This window comes from Uloborus diversus, chromosome 6 (genome assembly GCF_026930045.1).
Source record: "Uloborus diversus isolate 005 chromosome 6, Udiv.v.3.1, whole genome shotgun sequence".
NCBI classification, from domain to species: Eukaryota; Metazoa; Arthropoda; class Arachnida; order Araneae; family Uloboridae; genus Uloborus; species Uloborus diversus.
In genome coordinates, this window is record NC_072736.1 from 61191191 (window position 1) to 61218669 (window position 27479).

Sequence of the window (27479 nt, forward strand, 5' to 3'; positions counted from 1 at the left end):
AGAGATTCATTAAATATTAAAGAAAAAAAGAAGCCCAGAGTCGGAGTCGGACTGTTTTTTAACGACTCCGACTTCTTTGCCCCCAAATAACTCCGCCTCCGAGCGACTCTTCAACTCTGACTTCGGCTCCACAGCCCTGGTTCTAACTACTAAGAGCTCTTTGTTTAAATTCTGTTTTCTGCTGGCGGGAGAGCGGGATTTTCATTTTGTTCTGGTCGATTTTTAATATGACTCTTCATGGCAGACGACTTAAAACTTATAGAACCAAATAAAGCGCAAGGCAATGTTCAGGGGTTCGTAAGCGTCAGCGAGCATAGGACGAAACCCCATAATAATTTTTTTTTAAGTGCCGGAAAAGCGCTTTTTTTTTTTTTTTTGCCGGGGGGGGGGGGGGCTAAATATGGAGGCAAATAAGAGAGTGCACCGGTACATTTTTCTGTATTCCGGTTGGCCAGACGGTTGGGAGTAGAAGTAAAATCGTTTGAACGTATTTTCACTATTCCTTGAATGGTGATTTTTTTTCTTTTTCTCTTTAAATAATTCCTATCTCAATCTTGATTACGGTAAATTAGACTTAAATCTGTAAGAAGTAAATAGTTGATTTGTCTCTCCCCCCCCCCCTTACTTCGCTTTTTGCGGCTGTCGGGATAAAAAAGAAGGTATAAAAAAAATTTGTGTCTCCAAGATCTAAGACGAATTCCAATGCATCAGAACTTATCATTTTGCCTGCGATTCGAACAGCTGCCTCGAAAAATCGTTCTAGACCTTGATACGGTTCTCAACCGAATGGAGAACGGGAGCTGCTTTGCCTAAATTAAAGATGATCCGCAAGATGGCGTTCCCGCGTCCACTTCATTGAACCGAATCCCGGTCGAGAGCATCCCTCGGCGATGACAGACGGTACCTCACCATCAGTGAGCGATCGCTCGCCCCATCATCACCTTCCGACGGAGCTCGTGTGCACATTCGAAGGGCCCCCCACGTGATGCGACGGAATTGCAGATCCCTCCTGCACGCTACTCTCGGACGTCCCACCTCACCTGTGGGGAGAGGAGTAACCGAAAATCAATAGCGACACGCGATTGAGAGGTAAGTTCGAGATGTGTTTTCCCAGGGATTGGGAAGTGTTTATTTGAAACTGAATCACTCTTGAGCGGTGGGAATCGTTTGACTGGGCAGAACTGTTTAGGAAAAACAATGCAAACGTGAAGTAGTTTTACAAAGTAATATTGCCATTTGTGAATTGAGCAAACGGGAATACTATTTAGGTAAAAAATGCAACTTGAAGTAGTGTCATACAAAGTATGATTGCTATTTGTGAATTGTATAAACGAGCAGAACTGTTTAGGAAAAACAATGCAACATACAGATCTTGTTTTGTACAAAGTAATATTGCCATCTGTGAATTGTACAAACGGGAATACTATTTAGGAAAAACAATGCAACACAGAGTTATTTTACAAAGTAGTATTGCCATTTGTGAATTGTACAAAACGAGAATACTATTTAAGAAAAATAATGCAACACAAAGGAGTGTTATACAAAGTATCATTGTTATTTATGAATTGTATAATCAGGCAGAACTGTTCAGGAAAAAACAATACAATCCAAAGTTATTTTATACAAAGTAACATTGCCATCACTGAATTGTAAAAACGGAAATACTGTTTAGGAAAACCAATGCAAGAATGCAACATGGTGTTTTTTATACAAAGTAACACTGCCATCTGTGAATCGTAAATACGGGAATACTATTTAGGAAAAACAATGAAACAAAAAGTAGTATCATACAAAGTATCATTGCGAATTGTATAAATGGACAGAATTGTTTAGGTAAAACGCTGCAACATAAAGTTGTTTTGTACAAAAAGCATTGCCATCTGTGAATTGTAAAAACGGGAATACTGTTTAGGTAAAAAATGCAACTTAAAGTAGTGTCATACAAAGTACCATTGCTATTTGTGAATTGTATAAACGGACAGAACTGTTTAGAAAAAGCAATACAGCGTACAGTTGTTTTGTACAAAGTAACATTGGCATCTGTGAATTGTACAAAACGGGAATACTATTTAGGAAAAACAATGCAATTTAAAGTAGTGTAACACAAAGAATCATTGCTATTTGTGAATTGTATTTACGGGCAGAATTGTTTAGAAAAGCAATGCAACGTGAAGTAGTTTGATGCAAAGTGACATTATCATCTGTGACTTATTTAAATGTTTCTTTCTTTTTTTTTTTTTTTTTTTTGAAAATGATGCAACATAGAGTAATTTTACAATGGTATTGCTGTCATTTGTGAATCGCTTAATCAGAGAATACTACCTTGGAAAACAATGCTACGTAAAGTAATTTCAGAACGTAACATTGTCATTTGTGAATCGCTTAAACATGGAATACTAGCTTGGAAAAACAATGCTACGTAAAGTATTCTCACAACGTAACATCGTCATTTGTGAATCGTATAAACGAGGTATCGTATACTATTTAGGAAAACAATGGCATGTAAAATAGTTTTACCAAGTCGCGTTGTCATTTGTGAATCTTATAAACGGGAATACTATTCATTAAAAAACGATGCAACGTAAAATAGATTTACAACGTAACATTGTCATTTGTGAATTGGCAAACGGAAAATAATATGTAGAAAAAACAATGTAATGTAAAGTCATTTTAGACAGAATTTTTTCATTTGTGAATTTTATAAACGGAGAATACTATTCAATAAAAACAATGTAACGTAAAGTAATTTTGCAAAGTATCATTGTCATTTGTAAATCGCTTAAACGGGGAATACTATTTAGTTAAAACAATGCTACGTAAAGTAGTCTCACAAAGTAACATAGTCATTTGTGAATCGTATGGAATGTCGAATGCTGTTTAGGAAAAATAATGGAACATGAAGTAATTTTACGAAGTAACATTGTCATTTGGAATCGAATAAACCAGAATACTAGTTAGGAATTATAAAACGCAGAATTTTATTTAGGGAAAAAAATGCAACGTAAAGTCATTTTGCGAATTATTTTTGCCTTTTGTTGATTCTATAAATGAAGATTATTGTTCAAGAAATATAACGTAACATGAAGTAATTTTGCAAGGTAACATTATCATTTGTGGATTTTATGAATATAGAATACGATTCAAGAAAAATAATGAAACGTGAAGTAATTTTGCAAAGTAACGATGTCATTTATGAATCGTATATGCAGGAATACTGTTTAGGAACAACGATGTAACGTAAAATAAATTTACAAACTAACGTTCTCATTTGTGACATGTCAAACACAAAATACTATTTAGAGATAATAGTGTAAAGTCATTTTACTGTATATTTGTCATTCGTGAATTTTATAAACGGAGAATATTATTCAAGACAAACAATGAAATGTAAAGTGATTTTGCAAAATTAATATTGACATTCGTGAATCGTATAAACGGAGAGTAATGTTTAGGAAAAGTAATGCAGCATAGCGTAATTTTGCAAAAATTTTGTCATTTGCGAATCATATAAGCGGAGAGTACTATTTAGAGGAAAAAAAGTAACGTAAAGTAATTTTTCAAAGTGAAACTGTCATTTGTGGTTTAGGGATTTGTGGCAGAAAGAAATGGTAGGAAAAGAAAAAAAAAAAGCAGTTTGAATTAAGAAATGAATAAATATGCTTGTACTATGAAGTAATCATAAGAAAAACATTGTAATATATTCGCAGATTCGCTACTAATTTCAGACACGTGTCTGAAATTAGTTGTAACTCTTTGCACTCATTAAGTTGTTTTTGTTATGATCATTTCTTAATGGTTTTCTTATGATCATTATGCTATTTTTTATGATGTATATAGTTATTCCACATTTATATTGATTGAATTATTCAATCAGAAAAAGACGCTCACGGTTTCGAGAAAATATTTTTATGCACTGATGAATATGCTTGTTCTGGTAGCCCCAAAACAGATGTTTCATGAGTTTTTAACTCTTTCTGTCTTTTTTTTCTTTGGTCGCATTTTACTCATATTTCAGTGCAAAGTTTCTACTGTTTTTACTCAGTGATTTGTATATTTCGGTGCTAACTTCCCTATTCACCCACTCTTAGTTTCTTCATTTTCAGCCCCATTGTTATTTTAACAACACATATGAAATCTTACTGAAATAGCAGTGGATTTTAGGAGGGGGGTGGCAGGGGTCCCAGCCTCTCCCATCAAACTGATAAATTAATTTAACTATTTCATTTATTATTTTTTAATGGATTTCTCTATAACATAAAGAAAACTTTTTAGTTATTTAAAAATAACACGAAACACACAGAACGTATTTGAATAAAAGCATTTTTGTTTGCAAAAGTAGTAATACTGGAGTCAAAGATCAGAGTGGCAGAATACATTTAACTCACTGGTTTCGAATTCAAGGGAATGCAATATCGCAATTCGTCCATTAATTCTTCTTATATGGAATCAATAATTAACAGTAATAAAAAAATTGTAGAAGAAGGTTGTCTAGAAGAGTCATTTCGATCCAGGAAGCTATTAGCGAAATGATAAATTTCTTTTTCTGCTTATAAAAAATGCAAATTGAATGAAATCATATGGCAGTTTCTTCGAAAAATCATAATATTAATGCAATGGAAACAGTATGTAGTGTATCAAAATGTTATCTCAAATGTATCATGGTTTTAAGAACAAATCAGCAACTGTTTTGAAATTCGCAAAGAAATAGTTTATAAATTCGTCAATAAAATTTACAAGCTATGATTTTTTTAATTGCATAACATTTACAGTTAAAAAATGTACAGTTAACTCCCGATTATCGACTGTCGGATTTTCGGCGGGTCTTATCACTATTTTTTTTAAACTGTTCATTAAATGTTTTTTAAATTTCTGATTGTGTTATTGTTCGTTTTCAGCTTATACATCTGTAGATTTTTTTTATATTCAATGATAGTAGATGCAATGTAGCAATGTTTTTAGCTATAATTTAAATGTATGTATGAGAATTATTGATATTTTTAACTATTGTATACAGTAGTATTGTTTTTTACCTATTATTCAGATTATCCACGGTTTTCGCTTGTCCGCGTTTACCGTGCCACACTATTCTGCGGACAATCGGGAGTTTACTGCATTAATTTATAAAAACTCAAATGAGGTATGAGCTTATTTAATAACCTTGTCCACGGGTTATAATCTTTATAACAATGTTTCAAATAAAAACCGCTCATTGTATATAGTGTAAGATCCGGCTGCAGAATTCTGCACTCATCGAGTATAAAGTCAAAATCAAATTTTTATATTGCATTATGAAAGGGGCAATGTGTTTTGGCTAGGTGGCCTAGCAAGAAAGGCTCGCAAGTATTTTTTATCAAATTAATATTGTTTGACATTTAGGGGTAAAAATAACGCATTTGTTATTGAAATAATCCATACACTCTATTCCAAAGAAATATAGCTAAAGAACTTAAAGTTATGGTTGCCGTTACCTATGCGCAGCCACGTGTAAACGGGTGCTATTGGTGCACATTTATGCACTCGTAAAGTACAGTCATCATTTATGTATCAAATTAAAGCTAATTTTTTTCTGAACCTGATAAACTATGGTTGCCCATGCGAAAATGGCGGCAAGTGGGGTTTGCCAGCTGTTAACGATTGCTTAGAATGAAAGAGTTAGCGCTTTACAATATTCGTTCGACAGGGATGGTGATAGCCAGCTCTACGCATATGGGTATTCAGAGGGGGGCAAGGTTGAGCAGCTCCCCCCCCCCCAACTTCAAAAATAAAAAATATTTAGAATTAAAAAAAAAATTTAATTGGTGGTTTTTTTAAGTACTAAATTTATCAGAGTTCAAATGTAGTAACTTGTTCCTGAGTTTGAAAGTGCATACATCTTCTTTGGGAGCTCATTGAAAAGGAAAGTAATTGGTATTTAGTAGGGTTAATACCGTACTCATTTTAGAATTTCATTTCTTCCAAAACCTTGAAATAAAAAAGGTGGGGGGGGGGGGGGGGTACTAAAAACCAGTCTCCTAACTTCTCAAATAATGGGACTTTTCAGGTGCGCCCCGAACTTGAAATTTTACCAGGGTGGAAACTCTCAATGGGCCGAATGGAATTCCAAATTTCCCCGAATGATCATAATTCGTCTAATGGAACTGAAATTTTGCCGAATGAATTAGAAGGTTGTGAGCTGCCCAACCTTCCCTCCTCCCAATACGCATATGCGTAGAGCTGGCTGTCGCCATCCCTTTCGAACGAATATTGTAAAGCGCTAACTCTTTCATTCTAAGCAATCGTTAACATCTGGCAACCCCCACTTGCGGTCATTTTTGCATAGACAACCTTAGTTTATCACGTTCAGAAAAAAATAGCTTTAATATGATACATAAATGATGAGCATACTTTATGAGTGCATTAAAGTGCACCAATAGTACCCGTTTACATTGGCTGTGAATAGGTAGTGGCCAGTTTCGCAACGGCAACCATAACTTTTCAAGTTCTTTAGGTATATTTCTTTGGAATAGAGTATAGTTCATTTTAATAACAAATGCGTCATTTTTACCCCAAAATGTCAAACAATATTAATTTGACAAAAAAATACTTGCGGGCACTTCTTGCTAGACAACCTAGCCAAAACACATTGTCCCTTTTATAATGTCATATAAAAATTCGATTGTGATTTTATACTCGATGAGTGCAGAATTCTGCAGCCGGATCTCGTACTAATAACATCTCGGTGAAATTATATAGGGTTTAGTATTTCATTGGCTTGAAATGTAAAAAATATATATTATTACGTCTACATTTAAAGTATATTAGTGCCAGAGGCGCAACCAAACTTTTGTTTCGGGAAGGGATTTACCACACATTTCTCGTGAAATATATATGATCAATAAAATTTAATTTTATTCGCATTTTCCATTTAGATGAAATGATGCCACTTTAAGGGGATCAATGCGAGCAAATATAAAACGTGTCAAATGTCTATTAAATTGAAACAAAAATTTGACGTGCTCATTATATATAACTTCACCCCATTAAATGTTCAATGTCTTTTTTATAATTAAAAAAAAACGATGAGTGTACTTACATACGCGCATTCGAAGTAATACTTTTTGAATATATAGTTTTTGATACTTATAAAAATGTGTAAAATACAGAGTTTGGCACTTTCATGCTGTTCGCAATAAATGCAATAAAAATGAATACTGCAGATAAAGTACTGAGTTTGTGCAATTCTTCAATAGTAATAATTTCATTTTTCTAGTCAAATGGAATAATAAAAAAAAACAAAAAATAAAACTAAGAAAGAGTTTTTCAGCAAAAAAATTTATAATAGAAAGGACATTTTGAAATAATTTTGAAAATTTTCGGAGAGGATTTGAACGCTGAAACCCATCCCGTAAATACGGCTATGATTAGTGCATACTATTTATGTACTTAAAAGTAAATTCATTAGCCTTCAGGGATCCTAAAAAAATCTTTAAAAATCAAGTCAGGAAAAGTTGTTATAAAACATTGTATGCATGTGGGGTGGGGAGGGCTGCGCTTTTTACTTTTCTGATCTCCCTGGGGAGGCATAGAATTATTCTAAGGGAGGAACACAGAGGTTAAAAAAATTGAGCCTAAAGAAAAGTCAGACTGGTGTCGGAAAATACGAATAAGCTAAACGTCTATGACAGTCTGGTTTGAGTACCCTGACGAAAACCAGCGGAATATTTCCGACGACACTATGGTTTGAGAAAATTTTCCTTCGAAAATAAGCCTCCCCCCCCCCCAATCATGAAATTAAGGTTACATTGCTATTTCACTACACTGTAAAAAAAATTCGGAAACGTTTCTGAGTATATCGTGCAGCTGCGGTTCATGAAATTTTCAAAAACGTTTCTGAGTATTTCGGAATCCTCTTTCTGTAATGTCCAGAAACGTGTCTGAGTATTTCGGAATCCTCTTTCTACAATTTCCAGAAATGTTTCTGAGTATTTTGGAATCCTCTTTCTGTAATTTTCAGAAACGTTTCTGAGTATTTCGGAATCCTCTTTCCGTAATTTCCAGAAATGTTTCTGAGTATTCTGTGCAGCTGTGGTTCATGAAAGTTTCGAAAACGTTTCCGAGTATTTCGGAATTCTCCAAACAATTTTCAAAAACGTTTCTGAGAATTTCGGAATCCTTTTTCCGTGATTTTTTCTAAAAAATAATTTTTTACTATAGTATTGCATGCGATATCAGTTTCAATTCTTTCATATCTAAGAGCAATGAAACAAGCAATTTTAGAATCATTCGTAGATTTTTTTTTTTTTTTTCTGAATTTCTAATGACAAATAGCATGGTTAACAGCATAACATATGCACAGTTATAAATTAATGAAAATTTATGAAATAATATAGTAGTTTCATTCATAATCACAAAATCGTCGGGGGAGGGAAGGGGAGTACTTTCTCAAAAGTGGGATTGTTTGTTAAACAATATTAAACTTCAGTTTTTCTCTCAATACTTTCAAGACAAAATTATCAACATATTGTATTTTTAATGCAGAACTTAAAAACATATCTTGTATCAAACTTGTAGCTTTTATTTTCGGATAAAATTTGACAGAACTTACCTACACTTTGCGTTCCGAAATTCATTCACGTCAAGTCAATTTCTTTGACGAACATAGTGTACCGAAAAGTACCAACAGAGAAATTGATGAATTTAAATATGACACCAAAGTCCCCCTGCTGAAACCATTCGGGTTTATTCTTCTGTTCTTGCCCTTTTTCAGTTTATCACAAATATAGATACTTAATCAAAATAGGTTACTGATTTTATTTTTAGAGTGTGCGCAAAATGCATTATATATTTTATTTATTAAAACATTGAACTCTATTACATGATTATTCCATTTCATATATACGAGAGTCCCCCCCCCCCACACCACAAGAGTGATGGTGCACCCATAAAATGATATAAAGCGCCCCCCACCTTAAAAAAAGCAACCCCTTGAAAATGTCAATGGCACAGTCTCTCACCATATGTGCATTGCATATTAATAACATAGTATTTAAAAACTGATCACTTTTAAAACGATGACATGAAATAATATTACTTTTTATTTCAGCATGTAAATGCAGCTGTTCCATTTTTGCCACTGACTCATTCCTCCTGACTGTCCTACATTAAACTAGTATATCCACGAAGGAAATGTTATTTTCGGAACTAATGTCAAGGAATTTTTTTATTGTTAACCACATTTAACAAAATGAATAAGCAGATGAATTAATTTCATAACTATGTTCTTACTAATAGATAACATGGTCATTTTCTAATGGTATAAATATTTTTAAATGAATGAATAAATTATAATAAAAAAAGATAAATTATACCGGCACATTTTTTGTGAAGCATATTACAATACTAGAAAATATTTGCATTACCATATTTCTAATGAATTAAACAATTGATTTTTTTTTCTTTTTGAACCAAAATGTATGTACATCCAAGTATTTCGAAATAACTTTTCTGTGATTGCTTCTCAAATATAAATCTTACTTCTTTTGCGTAATTAATCAGTTTCAGTTGGTTACAACAAATAGTACACCACGTACATAGGTATGTAGGATAACTTTAAATTAATTCGATAAACCCAAAAACAGTTACAATTGGAGCCTTATCAAATGCAAATCAACAAAAATATAAATGTATATAACAACATGTTTTAAAATATTCATTAATACTTACAAGTGAACATGAGCGGAAGAAAATCTAAGTACCTCCATTACAACTGAATAAGTAATCCAAAGGGTTTCGTTTCATTAAGTATAAACACGGGTGTTGAAACTATTCACGCTTGAACACACAATATATATATAATTATGGTCGCATTGGAAATTGTAAAGAAGCAAATGGTTATTAACTAACTTAATAGCTGCGTACATCGTCTAAAAAATCAAGGGCAGTCCAAAATGCAAAGGCGTAAAATTAGTTTCGACACATTTTGCTACTTTCTAGACATGAAATAACAGGCATTCCAATGCTAAACAGTTGCTGACTGCAGCAACCATAGATAAGAAAAAAAGAAGTTCTCGTTATTTCCGACTCATTGGCGCCTGTGTTGGAAGGATGAAATAGGTTTCGAAGCGTTGCGTCATCACTTCCACTTCTAGATATCTTGAAATAACAAAAAGCTTTCTGAATATTGAGGAGTTCGCTATTGGATGAAGGATTCCTACTATTTCGGAAACGTTTCCGATATATTCAGAAACGTTTCCGATATTTGTTACAGTGTAATGTTCTATTTAAAATATCTATTTTCCGATAATTTTCCTCGATTTGGAAAACGTAATAAAATATAATACTGGTTTCCTAACCTATTAAATAAATTACCGCACTAGGCTGGCATTTATGAAATTTGATTCTTACAAAAATATGCAGAACAATTTTTGAGTGAAAAAAAGAAGGCATAGGTATTAAAAGTTTGAATACCACTGCAGAAACTATAAACCTCAAACGGAGACTGGAATTAATCTTTTATTACTATTTATTATTACTAACTTTTTTTCTTGTATTAGTTTATATTTATATATTTTTCATTGAAACTTTTCTTCTTTTGCCGTTACTTGATTTGATTACTTTAGTTTCCGAATTAACGCACCCAGTTTTAGTTTTCTCCACAGATATTAAGATTTGTGAATTTTTAAACTAGTTTTTCTGTAAATTCTTTTGTTGCAAATTAATGGCTATGAAAAAAATGTCTTTATGCAATCAGTTAAAAACATAATATAACAAGATTAGAAACTACACAAACATCAATAAAAAATTTAAATACCTATTTTGCAGTCGCAAAATAGCTCTTTTGCAATGCAAAAAAAAGTTTATGGATAAAAAGACATTTAAAAAAAGAGATGTTCATTTTTATCCATGAGTTCATTTTTTCCCTTTTCTGTTTTCTTGCTATTCCCTTGCTCAGTTTTTTTTTTTGCTAATTTGTTTTTTGCTTTGCAAAAGCAGATCTTCATAATCCCAAAACCCATGAGTGCAATTTTCATTGTTATCCATTGTTATTTTCATTGTAATATTACATTTTTAAGTCAACGATCATAGCTCAAAATCGTATAATTATTACTGATTTCAAAGAAAACTCATTCAAAGATCTTATTATTATAATTTTTTTTTTTTTTTGCTCACAGCATCTTTTTTATTTATCTATCTGATGATTCATTTCATTAGTAGTTAATTCATTATTTTCTGCCAACAGAAGTGTTTTACAATCAATGTCATATGCGTTTTATTATTCTCTTACAGCTAAGGCTTCTTCACGAAGGTTATTATAACTAGAAAATTGCCCATCACCATATGACGTGTGGAAATTGCTTCTACATTTAAACTACGCCATTGCCTGTTTGGTGATACTTTGATAGTTGAAATTTTAACCCTAACTCCAGTGGGTGAACCCTAAACTCCAGTAGATAGCGTTCATTGTTGACCGTTTTTTCGTTTATTCACTCCCCTGAAATGACACACTTACCAGCAAAACAGTTAAGTTGCCGGATCCAGTTCAGCCTTGTCACAATAACGCCTTCCTCTGACTCGACGTTAAATCCCGGTTATCACAAATTTGCCATTTCAACTGCGCTTGCGCGCGGACTTTGCTGATTCTAAAAATCTTGCTAAAATTAATTACAAACATTTTAAATTTGTTAATAAATATTTGATGGCAACAGATAAAAATTAGAAATCACAAAGCTTTCTCTGATTTAGCTTTTAGGCCTCTGTAAAGGTTGAGTTTTGCTTCTTAATTATTAATGGATTCGAAGTCTGACTTTCTATCAAACAAAGGCCATTTTCAGGGCCAAATTTTTAAATACAAAGCCGAACCCTCAACCTAAATAAAAATGTACAATACTAAGCTGTCTACGACTAAAGTAAAATATCCGCAAAAGACAGATATATATACTCATGTTCCAATCATTTTTGAAGTACACAACGTGTTTTAAGTTTATGTTAAATAAATATTTCCAAACCAATAAATATTGAAGTGTCATTTTTCTCTTTACATCATAAAGATTATCAGTTATTCATATCCGTAGTTTCATATAATATATCACGAAATCGCTGTGAAAGTATTCTAATCGCATTCATTAATTTGTTGAGACTCTAGCTCAGTCTAAATATAAACAAGCAACACGAAATCTTAAAACAGAAAGCTCAAAAAGCCAAGTCTGCGCGCAAGCGCAGTTGAAAAGGCAAATTTGTGATAACCGGGATTTAACGTCTAGTCTTCCTCTGTAGGACAAACATTGCCAAAACATATTATCAAATTGTCATGCCGTATCGCGAGTTTCATTGTTGATGACGTCAGAAGCGTTACTCGATCGTTGGTTATTATATATATGATGATAAAGGCTGTTTGGTGGATTGCCTTTTCTTTTTTCTATGCTCTTTCAAGAACTTTTCCATCGAAAAATTAAAAAAAAAATAACTTTCTGTCTTTTTATAGATTAATCCAAAAAGAAAGGATGCATTTATTTTTCATCAAGGATTACATTGTTAATAAAAATCAACAGATATGCATTCATACTGACCACATTAAATTATTTACACATAATAGAACTCAAGTTTGAGGCTTGAAATGCGCAAATACGATATTTGTCTCATTTGCAATCTGCTCTAATTTATTTGATTTCGCTCAACTTTTCTTCTCTCATATCACTGTAACTCTTAAACATGTTTTTCTTCGTATTATTTGCATATTATCTGCTACTTTTCTGGGAGTTTGCTATATGATTGAATTTTTATTTGAAAAGATTGTTGGAATATTTAAATATATAATGCATCTATTTTATTATGCAATGAATCAAAATTAATCGTAAGATTATTCGGATGATGCTCTGCATTGTAGATGTTTCCCTTCTCTTATTGATTGTGAGAGTGAATTTAGAACTCTTCACATAAGTAAATCATTTAATCTCTGCAGTGGAAGACTTAAGAATAGAAACTGTTTTATATATCCACTAAATCTCTCTAAATCAAAATTATACAATTTTCTCCCACATTATAATACATTCGAGTCTTGAAATCCTATTTGCATCGCATAGTAAAATCTTGCAAAATTCTTTTTTGTTATCAGCTTTATAAAATCATTCAGTTATAGAGTATTGTATGTTATAGATCATTGTTTCTTAATTTTTTTGATGTGTTCTCTTTTTAATGTCCTCTTTTAGCATGGAACTCGTGAGCTTTTATTTTTCAAGGAATAGTTTTAATGCAACATCCTGAAAATGATTTGTGGGCAGTAAAAACGAAAATTATTTTGAATGGTATTTATTGCCTTCAAAGTAACTTGAAAAAAAAAAAAAAAAAAGAAGTCTTAAAATATTTTTAAACAACTCATTCCAACCAGAACTTCAAAGTGCAACTTTTAGTGAAAGCAATGAAACTCATGCTTAGTCTTTAGGAGGAAAAAAGGACGAAAAAGGCTTGATTGAAGGCTTAAAACATAAAAAAAAATATCTTTTTAAAACCAAAAAGTCAAAAATAAATAAAATACTGAAACAAGTATCGAAAAATTTAAAAACTGGAAAGAGGATTTTGAGATGTGAAAAATGTTTCTGTTGAACTGTCTGTTTGCCCCCCCCCCCCCAATAACATTTGAGGGAATAATTCAAACCAACTTTCCTTTCTTTTCTTTTTTTTCTTTGGTTCCAAATATGTTGGAGAGGTCACTTTATTTCCATATCTCACTTTTTGATTCGAAAAAATTCTTTCGATTTTGAACAGTTCAAAAAACTTAACATTGGTACCTTCGGGGAAATTTTAGGCAAACATTGATTCCGAGCGGATTTGTTTCAAACAAACTCGGTTGGTGATAGTTTTTGAAAAAGATCATGCACAACAATTTTGTTTTGATTTGGATTCATTTTGGGTATTTCTGAGCAATTCAAAAAAAAAAAAAAAATATATTAACACCTACCGGGAATTTTAGGCTTTCGTAATAAACCAACAGTGCTGAAAATTATTTTCAGTGCCTAAAAATTGAGGAAAAAGTGCAGATTCTGAATATATCTTTAATTTTGGTTTCATGAACTAGGGAAAAAAGTTATTTAATAAGTCAAAACTCCATACCTCGTAGACTTAACATTGAGGCAAATCAGAGATAAAAATGACAATCAAAATGAAGTGAATTCAAAGCCAATTTTTCTTGTTATAAATAATAATTGTTGAAATGAATTTTTTTAATGACTTTTTAATTTAAATTTTATTCTTTTGGCATCGGAAAATAAAAGGAAATTCAGAGTGCTTTGTTTTTTATCCGAAAGGAGGAGCTGCAAACAAATTTATTATTTTGAGGTTTTAATTTTTCCTTTTTTTTTCTTTTCCATTATTTTTTTAATTCCTTTTACAAAAAAAGGAAGTATTGTATTCGCGAAAAAAACAATATTGAATCACATTAAAATTACCAATATTGGGAAAATAACATTAAATTGGAGTAAAAGGAAGTCATATGTGAGGCACACATCAGCTCGTTTTAACAGAAAAGCTGCTTTTGTGTTGTTAAAGCGGTAGTTACTTTGTTTGCTTATTCATTTTTTACGTATTCAGATTCGAAACAGTAGGTGAAGAGATTTTTTTTCTTGAATTTGCCTCTTGAATAAAATAGTGCAATGTTTATGCATTTCGAGTGAACAGTTATCAAGATTTGCTCGTAACTATAAACGCGGGCAAAACCAACTTGGGGGGAGGGGTAGGGAGGAGCGGTAGGGCGTCAGATGGGAGGTGGATAATTGAGAAAATACTCCTCTCCTTTGGTATTAATTACGTACAAAAAATCAGCACGTCCCTAATTTCTTCCGACAGTAACATTTTATTGACTGGTGTAAGAAGAAAGCTTCTAGTGCGTCAGCTAGTTGGTGCTTGCCGTCTTGTCGCGGGTTCTATGCGTAAACTTGACTGTATAATTCCATATATGTATATCTCTTTGGAAAGCTCAGAAGCTGCTCTAAAAACTGCATATGTTTTTCAAATAATGAATATTTGACTGGAGAAGCGCTCCAAGATTGCATCATTAAAAACGAAAAATGAAGGAAAATGACCTATTCGAACTCCAAAAAAATTAGTAATTGTAAAACAAATTTAAAAGTAATTTCTCATTTATCATGTTATAAGGATTAAAAATATGTTAAGTTTAAAAAGATTTGACTAATATTTAACGGAGATATAAGCGTTTGTTTAAAAACCTGTAATTTTACACTTAAGGGGGGCTAGTTGGGAAAACTCGAGGGGATTGACTGGTGGGGGACGGGGGGGGACAAGGGGGAGAGGCGAGGCCTTTTCGAAAATACTCCCCTCCTTGGGTAATAACTGCCTAAAATTCATCTTGTCCCTAATTTGTCCCGACATTAGGTCATTTTTAGCCTTTATTGACTGGGCTATGAATTGGATATCGTTTTGATAAAGCTTTCGTATTCTTGTACTGATATTATCGAAGCTCGTGCATTGGGATAATAGAGTTTTAACCCATCGTTTATTTTGAAAATGTTTCTGCTATTCATTCAGAAAATACTGATTAAAAGCTTCACGCAAACCTTTTTTAAATCGATTTTTAAGTGACTGTTTTGAGTTGAAAGAAAGAAAGCAAGTTCAGTGGAACTTTTGAGCGATTTTGAGGGAACCTTTGGTTTTTCGGAAAATACAATTAAAGTAGCTCTGTTTTATTACATCTCTACTCTTAACTATTTTTTGTTGTTTGCCAGATTTCTGAAATATTCGACCGGGACACTGGAATGCCCCCCCCCCCCGGGGGCATACCTGTGGCTGATTTTTGAAGTGTTTTATAGGGCAGTTAATTCTTAATGCCATCAATAAATGCGTAATAATTATGAATCGAAAATATGGGTAGTAAAAAATGCCATATGCAGTTTAAATTTGAGCATTTACTTCAAAGGCGTAAATTTTTACCATTTATTTTAGTTAGAAAAAACAATTTGAACGAGGAATAAAAAAGTGAACAATATTTTACTTTTCATTTTATAGGATACTTTTAAAGCAGTCTTTTTTGGTTTTAATCTTGTAAAAATCCTCACAAGCCAATCTGGTATTAGTTTTACAAGTCAATGTTACAATTATGATAAAGTAATTATCCTAAGTAATCCTTTACAGTTAAATATTTTTATACTTTTTTTTGATCATCTATTGTCCAATTTATCTTTTACCGGGTCGTGAAGTAAACTGGCCGGGACACCGGGATTTTGCCTGAAAACCGCGGGACTGTACCGGTCGAATCGGGACATCTGACAAGCCTACTCTTAACTTTTACTCTTGGTTTAATTTTCAAATAAAAGTCTATTGGGTGAGTATAATTTATGTAATTGAAAGCTATTGAAGGAAAAGAAAATAGGTTTTTCATTGAAATAGCGAGGAACTAAATTTTTTCTCATTCTTTGTGAGTTAATTTGTTTTTATGTTTCTTCCGAACAACGTTCAAACGATAGTTATAATTTATTTTTTATAAACATTTTGCATTTGTTTCTTCGTCTTTTTTGAATGGGGTTATAAAAATCTTTTTTAGTACTATTTGGATGACATTTATAATCAGCTGTGAAATATTTTCAGCTTATAATAATATTAATTAATAAAAGTTAAATTGTTTAGAAATACCTTCAAACTTCTGGGTTTTGTAGGAAAATTACATTCCTTAAAAGACAATGATTTTTATTAAATGAGTAACTGTGCGACAGACTAACAATGCATGTGATGAACAGTATAAGGTAAGACATATTTGGAATCAAAATTCCTCTATCTCTTATAAGAACAAGTTCAAGGGAGATTTAGTCTTCTGGGAGACCTGATGCCCGGGATTCGTCGGGCTCTGGTTATAATAATATCATTTTTATATGGTTTAGTTTAGTTTTATATTTGTAGCAACATTTATAAAGGATTTTCCCCTTAATGTTTTCGTACATTGTTTTTAAATGAGATTTTAAAAAATTCAACAATTCTAAAAGAAATCATTTGTTTTAATGTTTTACTGTAGTTGCTTGAATTCTGATGCTTGATCAAAAATATCACTTCACTACACATGTAATTTCCCTTTTAGTATTTGCCAGTAACTGAGCAGTAGTTTTACGAGAGTTTTTTTTTTTTTTTTGAAGCTCCGTTTGACTATGAAAAAAAAGGGTAAATATACAAAAAAGATTTTACTTTTAAAAGTGAGGTACAGTGCATATTATTTCTCCACATAAATCACCTTGACGACTTAGGCATTTGTCTGCCGTCAATGCTTGAAAGTGATTTTTGACGGTGCCTTTGAGTTCTGCCATCTTTAAATTTTCGGCACCACTTACGAACAACACCAGCACTCGTTAAATTGTCTCCATATACACGACTTATTCTTCAATGAATTTCCGCTGCCCTGTCATTTTCTGTTTGCAAGAAACGAATAACACTTCTCAATTCACATTTGGCTGTAGACGCGATAGAGACAGCCATGTTTTAGTGTCTGTAGCTCAACAGGAAAGGCAGATTGGACTCGACAGTAACTAAGCGTTTGGACAGGGTTATGTGCAGTATACTAGTACGCAAACTACTCGCCTGCTGCTCACCTAGCTTTCCTACTGTGAAAACGGAGCTTGAAAAAAAAAAAAAAAAAAACCAACAACCTACGTACATGTAACCCAACGAAAATTAAATGATTTGCTCCGCTATGATGAAATGATAACAATCAGTGTTTTGAAGAATAGCTTTGAATGAGTGTGTTTTTATTCTAGTGAGCTCTTTAGCTCACTTCGTAAACATTCGTAATGGAAGTTTTGGTTTATCGCTAATATAATTATTATTTGCGTTTGAGATTATTTTACGCAACTTGAATTCGACTCATAAATAACGTAGAGTTGAAGTTTTTCCTTTCAAAGTTGAATTCGACTAGCATGCCCATTTTCTTTCCGTTTAGTAATAAGCAGCGCTCTGCATTTATTATTTTACTCTGTTTTATATTTTGTTTTATTTATTTTATTCTTTTTTTTCTTGTTGCTCCCAACAAGATGAAATTCTCCCTTTTTATACCAACTATAACTCCTGTTTCCCATAACTGTAATGCACTAATATTTTCTTTTTTTTTTTTTTTTTTGTTTTTAATTTTAATTTAAAAGGAAATACATTTTTAAAGTGGAGAAAAAAAATTATGACATCAATGCTGGGGAACCAATTTAAGTGATCATGCATTTCATTTGAAAAGGTTATTTTATAAAGAGTGGTAATGAGTTTTTGTTTCGCTCTGTGTTTAAGATTTCAAATGCTTATGGGTGATTCTCAAAATAAGAGCCTTTTCAAAAAAACGATGCAAAGGACAACGATGCAATTGGAAAACTTAGCGGGTCGCAAAGCATGCGACCCGCTAAGTCTTCCAAATGTAATCTGAAATCATTTAAAAAGAAATATCATATAAGTTTTTTAGTTACACGTTAAATTTATGTAAAATACGCATAAAGGTGTAGTTCAAATCAAAATCAAATTTTCCAAAAAATAGGAAGAATGAAAAACTTCGTGTATCACTTTAGCATGTATGGTGCATATAGAAACAATTACATCGCGCAACAAGAACGGCAACGAAGGTGAAATTCATAACTAAGGGCTCTTATTAATCTTCCACATGACAAGTAAAGCCAATTGAAACCAGTTAACTCTCATTTGTATACCTGCTCTATAAGAAAATGCAAAATCACTAAATTAAAAAAAAAAAAAAAAAATTCACAGTATCATCTTCAAACAAAAAAAATAATAGTTTTAAAAACTAAAAAAACACGCTTTCGTAGCAAAATGAACTAAAAAGTGAGAAATAATCTTTGGATGATAGTAGTTGACCAATCACTTAATTTTAATGTAATACAAAAAACCGTGGGGTGCTGTCTATTTACATTTTTGCATGGACAACAAATGGAAGAAATTCAAGACAACTGATAAGAAGCCCCCCCTTCCACGCTTTTTTGTATTACATTAAAATTAAGTGATTGGTCAACTACTATCATCCAAAGATTATTTCTCACTTTTTAGTTCATTTTGCTACGAAAGCGTGTTTTTTTAGTTTTTAAAACTATTATTTTATTTTCTTCTTTTTAGTCTTGTTTTACGAAAAAATATCGATGTATGTGTGCGGAAATCATATCTACATTGCTTTGAAAATTTGAGATGCATTTGAATAAAAATTTTGTTCAACAATGGTCTGATCAGCAATGAATTTCCAATTGAAGGCTCACCTAAATTTTGGCATGACATTAGTTAAAAACAATTATATTTCATGTTCTAATTACCTTGGAACATTGGAACAAATTTTGTCTGATGCAGAAAAATTAAAGGTTTTTGTACATATTTTAAAATAATTTTTGCGAGCATTTTTTAATGTATTTTTTTTAATTTTTCCTTTTTCACATTGTTGGATTTATGCCAAAATATTGATTAAAATTGGAAACAACTAACAATTAAAAGAGTTAATTAATTTGATTATAGAACATTGCATTGTCATCGGGTCTGAGGTCGCGTGCCAAATTTCAAAAGAATCCGATCGCAGGAAGTGTGCGAAATTTGAGCTGCAAGATTCCGTTACAAGTTACATACATACATACATACATACAGGTGAAGCTAATAAAAGCGTGTTAAAAAAATGACACCTACGCAGTTAGTAGGAAACGCGCTGAACTCTCGGAATGTCTTCTATATGTTGCCTAGTCTTGACTTACCAGTGGTTTAATTTCAAAAATTACCACACATGAGGTAGAGTTTGTGTCCATCTACTCAGGGGCGTGCACAGAGAGGGGGTAGGGGCGCGCACAAGGGGGAAAAGGCACAGCTGTAGTCCCGGGCCCGAGCTTGAAGGGTGAGTGAAATATATGCAGGGACGTAGGGGTTAACAGTGTAGAGGGGGCCAGTAAAAGTCATTCGTGACGGGTCCCAAAATTTTTGTGCACGCCCCTGGGACTGGGAGAAGGGACACCTGTTGGCCCGAGCTTGAAAGGGGCTTAAGAATTTTTAAATGAGGGGTGAAAGATATGTAGGGAGTAGGAGTAAACAGTATGGTGGGGGGGGGGCTAAAAATTATTTGTGACTGGCCCCAAAATTTCTGTGTGCATCCCTGCATCTACTTCATGTTTCTCTTTACCACAAATGACTTAACGCAGTAACACCCTCACGCGAAAGACATCAAAAATTGATGTAATGCGTAAATCCAAAAGCGAAATCATGAATATATGTTCCTACAGTTTACTTAAAAGGCTCAGATCTACGTGCTTTGGTTCCATGCACATCAATCCTCCTTTTAGAGTTTCGAATGCTCATTAGATAATGAGGACTACAAACTGCACATTACCTTCCTCCCGCATAACAATAAATTTTCCAGCAATTCGTGTGTTGAATCCACAAGGAAAGATTTGTCTCAAACAGTAATTTTTAGTTTCGCAGGAGCTCTACGTATGATAAAAGATAATCTTCACCATGCGTGCAAATGATAGAGTGAGGGTTCCCGATAGAGAGCGCGAGACCGCGAGAATCGCGCACTTTTAAAAGAAAGCTCACTCGAAAAATATTTTGATGCGGGACTTTCTTGGGATTCTGTAGCTTCTGTTAAGTAGAATGTAATAAGATTTTGTTTTAAAAATTTCTCTCAGTTTTTAAAAATTACACTCTAATTTCAACAGTTTTTTTTCCTCTAATAGGAACCTTTGTAGAGCTATTGGCGGATGCCTATAGCTTCCTTTAATTGACTTTATTTTCTATAATTGTTGTATTTAATACTAAGAAAATAATGCTTCTCATTTTTGTTACAATAATATTTAACTCGTGAAGGCTTTAGTTACCCAACTTTCAAGGTTTAAATTTTTATCTAAAATTGAGTACAGTTCAGTTATTTTGAACAATTTGCAATGCTCATAGGAAGAATATTTTCGGGTAAATTGTTCAAGTAAGCTCGTTTGAACTTGTGAGGAATATAAAGTCGGATCACACTTTTACACCACCTTAAAACAAATCTTTATTTTTAAAACAGCTGCCATTCCTGACACAGTAATGATTTTAACGCTTTAAATTTGTGCCCGACTCATAGGAATTTACAGTCACTTAAGAACAAAAAGAAAAAAATATACCCAAACTCGTTTTTTATATTTTATTATTTCTAATTTAATTTTGTGCGAAAACTGGATATCTTCAGGACAGTTTACAAAATCAAAAATACCTTTCTTGATATTGTATTAGTTTAAATTTAAAAAAATAATAATAATGTAATAACTATGAAAGAAAGAAAAATTATTGGGGCATTACACTGAAAATGATTGTGATTGCGTAAAAAAAATAGGAAAATATTATTTTAACAACAGAAAATATTTCTGAGATTTCATATAGCATGCAAAAAACTTGTCTTTATTCAATGGAATCATGGGATATCGGAAACTGAAACTGGTAAAATTTTGACTAAAGTTTTACCAGTTTCAGCTTAAAATTTTACCTGACTTTAGTTTATATGCATTAAAAAGTCACTACATTGCTAAAATTAGGTTGTATTTGTCATTTGAAGGCAAGTTCAATATTTTTAGAAGCTGTTCATTTACTAATCTTACTACCGTATAGCGTTCACTGGATCTCGTTTCAATGAATTTGAAAGCTTTGAGTCGTATGTACAACTAAAGACTCGTTTTTTAATCTAATTTTCGTATTTTTCTTTTCAACTTTTTGCAATAATTATAACAAATACTCTTCCGCCATGCGCAGTTGCTTCTCTCATCCAAAAGGGATGCAATCACAAGCTTTTATTTTGAGCAAATATACTACAAGAACTAATTTCCAGGGCTGCGGTGTCGGCGCAAAAATAACCGACTCTGACTCTGAAAATTTCAGAGCCTTAGACTCAGACTCTTTTACCTCAAAATCAGTCTGACTCTGGCTCCGTAAGCAAAAGCTGAGTTGCGAACATCGTGGGAAACTGACCGATACTTGTAATTTTAAGCCTTTGACTCCCGACTCCGCAGCCCTGCTAATTTTCAAAACCTTGAAATCCTAAGAGTATAGATACAACTGTACAGTTACTTGGAACGACAACCAGTACCGTCGGAATCGCTTACAAGCCCTGATTTAACGAGAGTCCTGATTTAGCGAGGAAATCAGAAATATTTACTTGTATACAATGATAAGTATATCCTGAGCAAAAGAGATGCCTGGCTTAGTTTTTAATTTGTGGAGTAGAGAAGGATTTGAAAGTTAAATAAAAGCTGACGACAATGTTACCACTTCTGGAATGTACTTCCGAGGATATAGAAGCTCAAATCCAAGCTAATGTAGATGATAAAAAATAATGAAAACGGACGATAACGAGAAAGTAGTGTGAAAAATTGAAACTAGACAATCTGCAACATACATAAAGCCTTTTGTAAGACAGAAAAAATTCAAACCTTTTCGAAGATAGGGACGGAAATGAACATGATTTTACTGTCATGAGTATTCCTTGAAAGCAAAAACATAAGGAAAAAAAAAAAGACAGCTCAATGCTAATGGTGTCGTTTCCAAAATTTTAAAAGTATTTTTTCTGAAAGAGCATGCTTAAAAACATAGGACCTGACCATTTTTTAAATAATTTGACAAAGTTTAATATTTAAAAAAAAAAAACTTCAATCGGTGTGATTTCATTGTTTATGCTTCTGCCGATGACATCACAAATGATGAAATGCCTATCAGCGTTGCCATTTACAGAGCAAAATAGTTAATTCGCATCTTTACCCACGTGACTTGGCAACGATATGTTTGGTAGCAAACGCAGAGCGCAATTTTAATTCGCTGCTTGATTATCATAACGTGGAAACGTAGTAGAAAGATGCGCCAAATTGCATCATTCGTGACGTCATCAAGACCACGCCTTGTTTGAAAAATCGGACATTTTAAAAAATTAATCAAAAAGAAAAAAAAAACTGTTGGGAAAATTAAAGTATTTTCTGGGTCTATGTAATTTTTTTTTTTCTCATTCTATCCATTTCAATGACTAAAAGTAGTACTTTTGACTGAAGGAAACCACCCCATTACGCGTAACTAACTTCTTTGGTACTGTACAGAAACAAAAACGCACTTCATGAATATCGACGATTTTTTCTCAACCTCGTTTTTTACGAGCACCTGGTTATAACGAGCAAATATCGTGGTCCCTCGCGCTCGTTATAAGCTAGTTCGACTGTACTCGATCCATAACTAGTGCCACACTCCAAGTCTCTTCCAGCCAAAACAAATGAAAATTTCCAATTTTTTTTTCCTTCAGAAATTTTAGCAATGCCGTCGAAAAACAAAAGAAAGGCTTCGTATCTCGCACCCTTACATGGGTTAGCGCATCCATGAAGAAGATTTCATAAATCTTTCGCGCTGACGTGATTTCATTGCTCCGTTCAGCAGCTTAAGCGCCTACGTTTACATAACTCACGCACGCTATCACAGGTCGACCTTCGAAGCGCTAATATAGAGATTACGCAAAATATGCACGCAAGTGACGGACACATTATAACAATTCTTTGAGGGCACATTAGAAATGTAAAAGAGAATGAGCGAAGGAGGTATTTGAAATTTAAACGTGCGAACAGAGGCGCCCCGAAGTATAGTTTTTTTTTTTTTTTTTTGAAAAATGGGGGGGATTTTCCCATTTTTTTTAATGAAACACCAAATTTTGCCGAATGGAGCTCCAAATTTTGCCGAATGATGATTATTTTGCCGAATGGAACTCCAAATTTTGCCGAAGGATGATAATTTTCCCGAATGGAACTCCAAATTTTACCGAACGATAATAATTTTGTCGAGTGGAACTCCAAATTTTGCTTAATTATGATAATTTTGCCTAATGAAACTCCAAATTTCGACGAATGATGACCATTTTGCCGAATGGAACTCGAAATTTTGCCGAGGAGATGATAATTTTGCCGAAAGGAACTCCAAATTTTACCGAATGATGTACTTTTGCCGAGTTGTCAGAAAACAATTTCCGAATAAGGAAAATTCTGGAAGATCCCAATGACCTCTCACATCCATCGGAGCGTCCCTGCGTGCGAAATAAAGAACAATTTCAAACATTCAAATTCAACAGCCAAACTTACGTTACGTTTATTAACAGAAATAATGATCATCAACTGCAATTCATTTACTGCTCTTTTTAGTTGAACTTTTCGTAAGAATAAAATAGAGGTGCGTTGCGGCGACTTGTTTACTCTCTACCTTGGCGAAAACACAGAAATATCGTTTACATCGGCACAGGCTCGTTATTCCTAGAGGGAGAGGAAAAGGGTGCAATGCAGTTTTTCTCGGGAAACTACAAAAACCACACTCACGTAATTACATTTATTTCTGAAAGTCAGACGGGCGCAATTGACCCCCCCCCCCCCCTTCCCTCCTTCCCCTTTAATGACGAGCCTGCTTCACCGTTATGATTGCTCTTCATTTTACATTCAATTGTATCATTAATCGCTTTTTAGTTGCATGCTTTATTTAATTGATGGACCATTTCACGTTTCAAGAAGCTTTTGATGTTGTCTGACTTAGCAGAATATTTTACATTTTAAATGAAATTTTAATGGTATAGGTTTGTTTTATTTTTTTGGCAGATTATTTTACATTTCATTGAGCTTTTTATCTTGTTCATGGTTTGTTTCATTTAGAAATAACTTAAAAATTGAAAACGATGAGTGATATCGCCAAATAAATAGTTTCCATGTAACTCAAAAACGGGAGTTTGCCATACAGTTGTAGAATGTCGCCAAACGGAAAATCCTTAGGTTCCAATAGCGACAAATTCCTTTTTCCGCCAATACTGCCGTAGGCAGGTAAAGGGTAGTAACTACAAATTTTTCATTTTAATTTTTTTTTGCATTTTTGTCATCTGTTGTATGTTAGCTTTATTGTACAAGACTGCTTATTTGGTTTCCGCTGAAAAAAAGGCGCGAGAAAAGCGTTTTAATTCCAACATTTCCCTATTGTTAGCATTGAATCCAACACATATTTCTTCAAACATCGCGAAAAGTCCTTTCTGCAGATACTGCTGTTTTCCTGCCCACGGCAGAATATACCCCTGAATATTCAATCTAGCTAAATTTTAATGACTTTATTTTTTCCTCAAGTTACAAAACTTAGACGATTTCTAGAAATGTAAAACCATTTATTATTTTCATTCCAAAAGTATTTCTTAGAGATTAGAAATGTAAACTATTGCTTTTTACTGTCTATGTTGATGTAGTAGTGTATCCTAAAACCAGAATTTAGTATCCATTTATTCTTATAGTTTTCATGTACATTTGCTGAATATTCCCCAAAAGCTCTACGTTCGCTAGAATTAATTTTATTCAAAGTTGAGTTTATGATTCGCATTTAATGTACATAAATTCAGCAAGTGACAAAACTAAGCTTGCAGCATAATTTTATCATTAGTTACGATTTTAATAAAGTAATTGCATCTTAAAATGAAGAAAACTGCAGCATATAACTTTGCTGCCGAATGCATTGGGCCTTACCCAAATATTGACAATACTTGAATATAATTGTATTATTTAAAATGTAAATAAGATAAGTAAGATAATTTATAAAATGAACACAATCTTGAACAAAAGCAATTTTGAAGCAGCGTAACCTCTTCAGTTAAAATAGAATGTTCAAAACGTCATTAATTGCAACTGATGCTACCAAGACTACGAGTATGACATTTCAGACGTGTGACGCTTGACTGAGCGATATCTTGCTGAATTTTAAACAGTTGTGTCCAAAGCATTGTTAACTTTCATGCGTATTGTAATAAGGGGACGTTTTTAGATGCCCTAGTTGGTTAACTATTTAAAACAGTTTAGAAAAGAAATCTGGGTTTGAATTTCTTGTTTAGCATGAGCGTACAAAGTAACTGATCATTTTATGTGCAACAATTCAAGTGAAATTACTTTTCTTGTTAACATTTTTTGACAGTTATTTATGTTTCGTGTTCAGTTACTTCATCAAAAGACACAAAGATCATTTCTTGAAAAAACCTTTAATATTATTTTTGATAATTGTAAACATAAATGTGTCAAGTTCTATTCAGATAGCGTCATAGAGAAATGCAGAAACATAATTCAAAAACCAGAGGATACACAAAACCTTTTTCTCTCTTAACTATCATCAACACTTATCCCATGCAATTTATTACGGTAGATAAATAAATCAGTTTTCAACTTGCGATTACCGAAGATCCTGATTTCTTGCCATACATCACAGTAGACAAACTAGTAGAGCAATTTTCAAAATTTTATCCCAAAGCTCTAAAATCTCTTTCGGACATCATCCCCAAGGATCCCCCCCTTGTTCCTATTTCAATGTGATCAACCATATGGGAGTCTCTCTTGAAAGAGTCTCTTTTGGACAAATAAAGAAATAGAAAAAGTAATAACTAAACAGAGTATAGTTAGGAAAATTAGAAAGAAAATAATGAAGAATTTAATTTGTAAAAATGTCAAGTGCTAAGTAAGATATACTAACTTTGAACAACTTGTCCAACAGTTAACTTTACTTAAATGTCGTAACTAGAAAGGTAGTAAGAAGACTTTTTTAGAAGACAAATATACGTATAGATTACGCAAAAAAGTTCTAACTCAAACTTGTCCCCCTATTTTCGGACCTCTTACAAAGGAAAACTATTTTGTGCTTTATTAAATCCCCTTGCACGCTTTTAAATACAGTTATACATGAGAAGTCATACTTTTTTTTTTTAATTTAGAATGTGATCTGGTGTTTAAAGCCTTATTACAGAACTTTTGAAATTTGGAGCTACCTCCTTTTTGCAGCAAGCCATTCATTTTTTAATACTTGAAATACGCCTGTAGACGTCTTAAAAATACCACACGCTATTACAAACATTCAGAGGTTCAGCAGGATCAGTATCACTTATCCAAGTCAAAGATTATTCTCTTGTTGATTTTACTTCTCTTTTTCCCCTCGGATATGTTTATTCATTTTTTTTACCTTTACTCGTTTTGTAGTTACATACATTGACGTACAATATGTCACTGCCTTGCTTGCAGTTTCTCCTCAAGCATTGTTTGCCGATAAAGAAAAAAAAATCGGCTTAATTAAGACGCTTCCACCGCGTAGGAGATGAAGCGCATCGCGAGATCAAAAGGCTGTTGGGCAGAGAAAGCGAACCGTCATGGTCTACTTTTCGTAACCCGATTTAAAACCGAGCGGAATGGGAAAACAAACCCCCGCAGTTATATAAAGCAACTCCTTCATTTATTTTCAACCCATCTGATGGACACGAGCTATAAATGTCCGTGCCGAAGAGTTATCAAAGTAATAACTTGAGGTACTTTTCGTACGGTTGGACTCACGATTCGTTTTCAGTTAAAGTGGTGTGCTTAGGGTTATGTGTGGTTCGTCTTGCATGAAGAGAGGTTTTTGGCACTCGAAAATTTCACGTTATGGCAGCAGTAATATTATTATTTTTTTTAATTTTTCATAATATACAGATAATTTCTGAAGTTATGATGCTTTTGACG

At 33.1% G+C, this 27479-nt stretch overlaps 1 protein-coding gene across 1 annotated transcript in view; it reads left to right on the forward strand.

Moving 5' to 3' along the window:
• The first annotated feature begins 970 nt into the window (after positions 1–970).
• Positions 971–27479, forward strand: part of LOC129225193 (extracellular serine/threonine protein CG31145-like) — a 213879-nt gene continuing 187370 nt past the window's right edge. Inside the window, exon 1 of the mRNA XM_054859760.1 lies at positions 971–1089. The gene's annotated coding sequence lies outside the window, so the exon portion shown is untranslated. The remainder of the gene's footprint in view (positions 1090–27479) is intronic.